We start from the raw sequence: 9,622 nt of genomic DNA, 5'->3' as shown, positions 1-9,622 counted from the left end.
AATTCCAGCTGCCACCTGTCTGCCCATTCTGCTATCCTATCACTGTCCTGTTGCAAACAAGTCATATCATCCTCACTGTTTGCCACTCATCCAGGTTTGGTGTTATCGGCATATTTTGAGATTCTACTCTATATTTCAAGATCCAAGTCATTTATCTGTAGCAAAAAAAGCAGTGGTTCTAGCACTTATCCCTGGGAACACCACTGTCGACTATCCTCCAGTCTGACAAAGAACCATTTAATATGACTCGCTGTTTTCTGTCCTTTAGCCACTTTTCTATCAAATTGGACACTGATCCTCCTATTCCATGAACCTCAATTTTGTTAACCACCCTTTTATGTGGCACCTTATCAAATACTTTCATAAAATCCTGATAAACAACATCCACTGCATTCCCTTCATCAACCTGCTCTGTTAGTTCATCACAAAATGCTGTTAGATTAGTCAAGCATGAACTTCCATTTATAAATCCATGCTCGCTATCCTTAATTAACTCAAACCTCTCCAAGTGACTGTTGATTTTTCCCTGTTTATTGTTTCTGAAACCTTACCCACCACTGCTGTTAATCTAACTGGCCTGTCGTTAACCGGACTGTCGTTACACCCTTTCTTGAATAAGGGTGTCACATTTGCCACTGTTTAATCCTCTGGCACCTCCCCCGTATCCAGGGAAGATTGGAAGATTATAACAAGCCCTTCCGTTATCTGCATCCGCATTTCCTTTTGCAATCTGGGATGTAAGCCAACTGGACCAGGTGATTTATCTACCCGAAGCACAGCCAGCCTTTTTAGTAGCTCCCTCTCTCAATTTGTACCCTATCCATTGCCTCTACTCTCTCCGTTTCTGCTGATATTTTGTCAGATTCCAATTCCTTAGTGATCACTGATACAAAGTACTCATTAAATATATTAACATTGCCCAGCAGCTCTGAGCATATACTATCCTCTTTGTCCTTAATAAGGCCCACTCCACCTCTTGCTACCCACTGATTACTTATCTACTGCTCAAAGATCAGTTCTGCTCAAAGGGTGCCCTTTCATGTTGACTGCCATTCTCTTCTCATAGAAATAAAGAATAAGCTAAATATAGAAGATATAAATATTTCCCATCCTTGGGTGAAGTGGATTTTTTTTATGTTGTGGGTGGTAATGTCCTGACCCACGAGTGTGGTGGAAGCAGAGACAATCAATGATTTGAAAAGGAAATTGGATGGATACTTGAAGGAAAGAAACTTGCAGGAGGAAAGGGATCGAGCTGGTGAGCGGAACTGACTCGATTGCTCCGGGGAGAGCCAGCATGGACATGATGGGCCAAACGACCACCTTCTATGCTGTAAATGACTCTGTGTTGTTTCTCAAATCCAATCCACTGGTGTTTGGTAAATAATTTCAAAGTAAATTGTGCAACTGGAAAATCAGAACAAAAGCATGGGACGCATAAAGAATTGAAATTGCCTTTAGATCTTCAATCTAACACTCCCCCAACTGAGCTATTTCAGTCCCACATTGTTAATGTCTTTGTGTCCTTGTTTTGGAAGAAAATACATACATTCAATTGTTTCTGAAAGGTTACAGAACACAATATGTGAGTAATATTCCCCATTGCTTTCTCAGCACTGATGGATTGTGAAGTGGGAGACAGCCAGAAGTCCCACTGAGCCGCATGGACCCCCAGATGAGAATTAAATGAGATAAAATTCAATCTTTCATCGCAAGTTGCTGCAGAGAGATGAGTCCTGAATCAAAGCAAGACTTGCTCAGACTGTTGTTGAATTTCATTTCAAACACTCCTTGTACTCTCTGCTAATGAAGCCTAAAAAAAGGGAAAAACAGAATGGCACTCAAACTCACAACCCTGAGATTAAAAGTCTTACATTCGACTGACTGAACTGTCACTTCTACTCAGTCTCTTATTGGATGGATACAACTGTATGCTCCAATGCAGGGGTGGCTTTCAAATCCTCCCTTGTCAGACTGAGTTACATCTTGCAGACTCAAGCAAAGGAAGTTTGCTCAGTTCCAAAACTATCAGAAGCTTATTACGATCAACATCATCAGAGGTCAGAACTTCCTGGTGAACGGAAACACCCTGAAGAAGGATCCACAATTATTTAAACGCATCAAAAAAGAGAAGAACAAGAAAATCGATGAGTTATTACCATTAGAGATGCAGCACTGAAACAGGCCCTTCGGCCCACCAAGTCTGTGCCGACCAACAACCACCCATTTATACGAACCCTACAGGAATCCCATATTCCCGACCACCTACCGACACTAGGGGCAATTTACAATGGCCAATTTAAATATCATCTGCAAGTCTTTGGAGGGGGGAGGAAACCAGAGCACCCAGCAAAAACCCACACAGACACAGGGAGAACTTGCAAACTCCACACAGGCAGTACTCAGAATTAAACCCAGGCACCTGAGACTGTGAGGTTGTGGGGCTAACCACTGCGTCACTGTGCTGCCCTAATCCGAACCAAAAAACAGAAACACAGAAGAATTCCATTCCTTACTAGATACTGGTCGTGTTGTTTTTGGATCCAGCTCTCAGTTACTGCTCCACCTTCAGACACCCACTTGGCGACATGTGCATTTTGTTCATTTCAATTTTGTCGACAGGCTCTTTGAATCCAGTTCTATGGTCCTCAAACAGAATCTGCATGAACGTCAATTTCGCTATCTGTAAGGCTGCAACCAATTGATGACCTTCAACTAAAAACACAAATGAAGAAGGGCTAGTCTGTTAACCTCTCGCATATTAACCAACCAGACACCCAAAGCGGGAATCATAACAATGGACCAACAAGCCACTTACAAGGTGCATTATTTTTAGTTCTCTTTAGAACTGTGCCATTAAGTATATATTGTCTCTCCCAATTCCTTCTGCTATAGTGCATCACCTCACACTAGTCGCTATTAAATTCTATTTGCCACCTGTCTGCCCATTCTGCTAGCCTTTCACTGTCCTGTTGCAGGCAGGTCATATCATCCTCACTGTTTACCACTCCTCCAGGTTTGGTGTTATCGGTATATTTTGAGAATCTACTCGATATTCCAAGATCCGAGTCATTTCCATATAGCAGAAAAAGCTGAGGTTCTCGCAGTGACCACTGGAGAACACCCACGGTCGACTATCCTCCAGTCTGACAAAGAACCATTTACTACGATACGCAATATTCTGTCCATAAGGCAATTTTCTATCCAATTGGACAGTGACTCTCCTATTCCATGAACCTCAATTTTGTTAACCACCCTTTTATGTGGTACCTTATAATCCATTCTTAATCCATCCATCCATCCTTTCTTAAAATCCATATCAACAACATTCGCTGCATCATCTTCCTGTTAGTTCATCAGAAAATGCAGTTAGTCAAGCATGAACTCCCATTTATAAATCCATGCTCACTCTCCTCAATTCACTCAAATCTCTCCAAGTGACTGTTGATTTCTTCCCTAATATTGTTTCTAAAACCTTACTCACCACTGCTGTTAATCACACTGGCCTGTAGTTACCTGGATTGTCCTTACACCCTTTGTTGAAATAGGAATTCACATTTGCCACTGTTCAGTCCTCTGGAACCTCCACAGTGCTTTTTGGGAGGGTGTTCCTGGTTTTTGACCCTGCAACATTAAAGGAATGGCGGTATAATGTCGAGTCAGGATGGTGTGTGACTTGGAGGGGAACTTGAAGGTGGTGATGTTCCCATGCGTCTGCTACCTTTGTCCTTCTAGGTGGTAGAGTTTGTGGGTTGGAAGGTGCTGTTGAAGGAGGCTTGGTAAGTTGCTGCAGTACATCTTGTAAATGTTACACACTGCTGCCACTCTGCACTGGTGCTCGAGGGAATGAATGTTTAAGGTGGTGGATGGGGTGCCAATCAAGTGGGCTGCATTGACCTGATGGTGTCAATCTCTTGAGTGTTGTTGGAGCTGCAAGCATCCAGGCATGAGTATTCCATCACATTCCTGACTTGTGCCTTGTAGATGGTGGGCAGGCTTTGGCGAGTCAAGAGGTGAGTTAGTTGCCGCAGAGTTCCTAGCCTCCGACCCGCTCTTGTAGTTGTAGCTGTAGCTGTAATAGTAATAGGCAACCGTCCGTCTCGGAAGGCGATGGGCTACGACCGGGGTGTCCGTCACTTCTGTATTAAACATCGTTTGTTGTGGCTGCAGAGGACGACACGTGAGTGACAATCCCTTACACAGCTGCTACAGATGAATATCATTGGTCCGATGTCGACTGACAATTTTTCCTTCCTCTGAGCTCTCTTTCCCCCCAACTGGTCATTTCTTTTGTCCTCTGCTTTTCCCATGGTCTTCCTGAATGCCTTTCTCCAGGAATTCCAGTCAGCATGAAGGAATTCCCATGCATCGACTACACTCCCAGTCTGCTGGATATCTCGCTTGCAGATGTCCTTGTATCACAGACGTGGGTGACCTGTTGGTCTCGTGCTGATAGCAAGCTCACCATAGAGCATGTCTTTGGCAAAGCGACCGTCATCCATTCAGCACACAGGACCCAGTCAACAGAGTCACCGCTGACTCAAGAGGGCAAACATGCTGCAGATCCCTGCACGCTGGTGTACTTCCGCATTCGGCACTCTGTCCTGCCAGGAGATGCCCAATATCCATCTGAGGCAGTGGAGGTGGAAGCTGTTCAGCTGCTTTTCGTGGCTTGTATAAGTTGTTGATGCTTCTCTACTACAAAAGAGGGTGCTGAGAACACAAGCCTGGTACATGTGGAGCTTTGTATTTTTGGTCAGTTTGCTGTTGGTTCACATTGGTCTTCTCAACTTTGACATGACAGCTGCAGCATTGACAATCCTGGTGCTGATTTCAGTATCAAGGGACAGATTGCTGGTGATTGTTGATGGTCCAAAGTGAGGTTGTCGTTGGTGATGGAAGGTGAAGTCTCTACGTCCTGGCCCAAAACTTTGATCTTCTTGATGCTGATCGTCAGTCCAAACTCCTTGCAGGCGAGGGAGAACCGATATACAAACTGCTGCAAGTGAATTTCATGATGGGATGTAAGCACAGCGTCATCAGCAAACAGCAACTCACAGACTAGGAACTGACTCATTTTGGTCTTGGCGCGCAATCTTGCCAAGATGAACAGCTTGTCATCAGCTCTGGTATGCAGGTGGACACCCCGATCTGAGTCACTGAAAGTGTACAATAGCAGCATGGAGAAGAGTATGCTAATTGTAAAGGATGTGAGCTGTGAGGAGATTACAAGGAGGCTTCCAGGGGACTTGGACAGGATAAGTGAATGAAATGACAGATGGAATATAATATGAAGAAGTGTGAAGTTATCCACTTTGGTAGAATAAACAGAAAGACAGAGTATTTCTTAAATGGTGAGAGTTCGGGAAGTGTTGATGTCCAAAGGGACCTGGGTGTCCTTGTTCATGAGACACTAAAAGCTCGCATGCAGGTGTAGCAATCAATTAGGAAGGCAAATGGTATGTTGGCCTTAACACGAGGGGTCATGAGTACAGGAATAAAGATGTCTTGCTGCAATTGTATAGAGCCTTGGTGAGACCGTGCTGGAGTATTGTGTCCAGTTTGGGCTTCCTTATCTAAGGAAGGATATACATGCCATAGAGGGAGTGCAATGGAGGGTCACCAGACTAATCCCTGGGATGAGGAAACTGGGCTTGTATTCCTTAAATTTTCATTCAAAAGGCCATTTAAAACTGAGATAGGGTGGAATTTCTTCACTCAGACGGTGGTGAATCTTTGGAATTCTGTACCCCAGGGGTCTGTGGCAGCTCAATCATTGAGCATGTTCAAGACAGAAATTGATAGAAACCTTGATACTCATGACATCAAGGGATATGGGGATAGCATGGGAAAGGGGCGTTGAGGCAGATGATCAGCCATGATCTAATTGAATGGCAGAGCAGGCTCGACGGGCTAAATGGCCTCCTCCTATGTTCCTCTGTTTCTAAGAGAGTTGTCACCAGGACACAGCCCTGTTTTACCCCACTGCTGATCTTGAGAGCATCTGATGTTGCTCCATGGGAACTGATGGAACTGTGCATGTTCTCGTGGAAAGAAGAGATGATGCCCAAGAGTTCAGGAGGGCAGCCTATGTTCCATCGCAGCTTGAAGAGTCTGTCTCTGCTGACAAGATCAAAGGCCTTGGTGATCTCTATAAAGACAATGTAGAGTGGTCTGTACTGTTCACAGCACTTCTCCTGTAACTGCCGAAGTGAGACAATGATGTCGACTGTCGATCTACCAGCTCTGAAGCTGCACTGAGACTCAGGATAGATGTGTGATGCCAGGGTCTGCAATCTGGTCAGAGCAATGTGAGCAAAGACCTTCCCCACAATACTTAGCAAGGAGATGCCTCTGTAATTGCTGCAGTCACTGTGATTCCTATATTTTTGTGCAAGGTGACAATGTTTGCATCACGCATGTTTTCAGGCGCAGATCTCTCCTTCCAACAGAGACACAGAAGTTCATGGAGATGCTACAACTGTGCCGCTTTTCCACCTTTGATGATTCCAGGTGGAATACCATCATTTCCCGGGGCTTTATCACTGGCAAGACGGTCAATGGCGTTGTTGAGCTCTATTATAGTGGACTCACTGTCCAACTCCTCCATGACAGGGAAGTCTGGAATGGGGCTGAGAGCTACTTCAGTGACAATGTTCTCCGTTATGTAGAGTTCAAGGTAATGCTCCACTCACCTTTCCATCTGCTTGTTAGGTTCAGTGATGATTGTCCCTTTCTTTGTCTTCAAAGGTGCTGACTTAGTTACTGCTGGGCCCGTTGCTTTCATAATTTTTTTTTATTCATTCATGTGATGTGGTCATCACTGGCTAAGCCAGCATTTATTGCCCATCCCGCATTTCCCATGAGAAGGTGGTGGTGAGCTGCCTTCTTGAACCGCTACAGTCTATGTGAGGTAGGTACACCCACAGTGCTGTTCGGAAGGGAGTTGCAGAATTTGACCCAGCGACAGTGAAGGAAAGGCGATATAGTTCCAAGTCACGATAGTGTGTGGCTTGGAGGGGAACTTGCAGGTGGTGGTGTTCCCATGAATCGGCTGCCCTTGTCCTTCTAGTTGGTAGAGGTTGCGGGTATGGAAGGTGCTGTCTAAGGAACCTTGGTGTGTTGAATTCCTTCATATGTCCCTCTTGCATCCCCTAGATTCAGCGGCAGATTGAATACTGTTCCAGTGTTTTAACCAGTATTGATTGGTGCAGTGCCGAGCAGTCCGCAGAGACTTGTTTCTGGAAGTTCTGAGAGTGTCTAGAGTTTGTTTGCTGGGGACTGGTTTGTAGTTCATGAGGGCTCTCTTCTTAGTTATAGTAACTGACTCCATTTCAGTCCAATAAACCTCAAACCAGTCAGCATTCCTCCCATCTCTTTTCCCGTGCAGAGTTACAGATGGTGGCGTGCAGATGATTCCACTTTGATACCGCACTGAGGCCTTGGGTGATTTCTGAAAGAGCCTGATCAATGATGTTGAGGAACTCCTGGGTCCTTTCTGGATCAGAGGTTCGGCAAGTGTTGATCCATGAAGGACGTTTCTTCTTGGATGGGTGAAGCTTCCTTGGCTGAAGCCTGACCTTGCTATGCACCAGGGTGTGGTCAGTGTCACAGACAGCGCTGTGATAGCTGTGAGTGATGAGGACACTGCTGAGGGTGGTACATCTGGTGATGTTAAGTTCGAGCTGGTGCCAGTGGCGTGATTTTGGATGGCTCCAGGACACCTTGTGGCACAGCTTGAACTGGAAGTAGCTGTTTGTCACACAGAGTCCATGGTGACAGCATAGATCCAGCAACCTCTGTCCATTTTTGATCATCTTGCCAATCCCCTGGTGCCCTATGCTCGTTGGCCAAGCTATAGTCAGTACCCACACTTGCGTTGAAATCTCCTGGAAGATACAATCCCTCAGTGCTGGGAATTCTACTGATGGCAGCGTCAAGTGTCTCATAGAATTGATCCTTGACATCTGGGGTGGAGGTGAGTGTCGGGACATAGATGCACATGAGATTACCTGGGTCCGTGCTTGTTGACAAGTGAAGAGTATGAAGTCTCTCTGAGCCTACTGTGGGTGGTTCACTCATCGCATGTAGCGTGTTTTTTTACTGTGAAACCCACGAGTTGCCTCTTGGGCTTTCCCCTGCCAGAAGAAGGTGTAGTGTTTCTCTTTGAGGGATCCACTTTGAACGAGTCTAGTTTCTTGCAGCACAGCAATGTCCACATTGAGCCTTGTGAGTTCTTTGTCCATCACAGCTGTCTTGTGTGTGTCATCAACCTGCAGAATGGTGTCAGTAAGGCCAGGACACATGGTCCTCACATTCCAGATTGCGATGCGAAGCACTGGTGTCTTCTTTGTTAAGTTTGTCTTGCCTGGTGCATAGATTATCGAACCGCCTGTTGAGAGATGACTCTCTAAGCTCCAAACACCCATTGAAGCAAGTAGGTCGTGGCAGGACAGCAGGAAACTGAGTGGGTGGTAGCTATCCAATGAGACATGATGATCTCTCCCTCTGTCAGAAGTAACCCCTGGTGCTCATACTCTACACCAATTGAGTGAGAGCTTACAATCAGCAACTGTGTATTCCCGTGTTGTGCTAATGTTTAACCACAAAGCTGGAGTGTCCTCTCCAGGGCACAGGCCTGGGCAAATAGTATGGAGACACTGAGCATCAGGACACCCTCTCAGCATTGCTAGTATTGTCCAAAGGAAAGGACAAAAACAGTACTGTTTGGTATTGCTCTGCTGTCGGAGTTGCTGGAAAACTACCTAATAAGTAACAGGTAAGCGCCTATGGGACTCCACTCCGGATTTACTGTCCAGGTTTACTCCCTCAGCTTTCTTCTCTCTCAAGACATCCACAGGGAAGTGAGACTTTTTGCCCATAGCTGTGGCTCTGTTTCTTGGCATCAGGATGGAACCACAAGCCAGTGGGCCTGCATGACATGCACAAGGATGTCACAAACTACCCCATCCCTGTGACAGCTCAGAGAGATACCCTAATGATGATGCACCCCACAGGAACATCACAAACAGCCCCCTCCCTAGGACAGCTCAGGGTCAGACACTGCACACACTGCAACAACAGTGACATTACTGTATTAGTCCCTCCCTTCTGAAAAACAAGCATTCACCCTGCTTTATGCTTTCCGTCTCTCAGCCAATTTTGTATCCACGCTGCCACTGCCTCTTTGATCCCATCTGCTCGAATTTTGTTAACAAGTCTATTTTATGGTACTTTTTCAAACACAATTTTGAATTCCAGACACACACCATCAACCTCATTACCCTGGTCAACTCTCTGTGAAACTTCATCAAAGAAATTAATTAATTATTTCAGACACAATCTTCTGTTAACCAATCTGTACTGGTTGTCATTTCTTAGCCCATGTTCTACCAAGTGAGAGTTATTTTTCTCCTGGATATTTGTCTCTAAAAGTTTCCCCACCACCGACATTAGACTAACTGGTCTGTAGTTCCTGGGTTTATCTCTCTTTCTAAACAGGGCTGTAAAATTAGCAATCCTTGCAGACTTATCTTTTAATTCTGGAAAGTCTATTGTGGACAATCTCTTTGGGAATGACTTTAACCAATTAAAGCAACAGGATACTTGATTAATAAGTCCA

This window comes from Heterodontus francisci, unplaced genomic scaffold (assembly GCF_036365525.1).
Source record: "Heterodontus francisci isolate sHetFra1 unplaced genomic scaffold, sHetFra1.hap1 HAP1_SCAFFOLD_337, whole genome shotgun sequence".
Taxonomy (NCBI): domain Eukaryota; kingdom Metazoa; phylum Chordata; class Chondrichthyes; order Heterodontiformes; family Heterodontidae; genus Heterodontus; species Heterodontus francisci.
The sequence above is the reverse complement of the archived record's forward strand: the minus strand, read 5'-3'. Positions refer to the sequence as shown.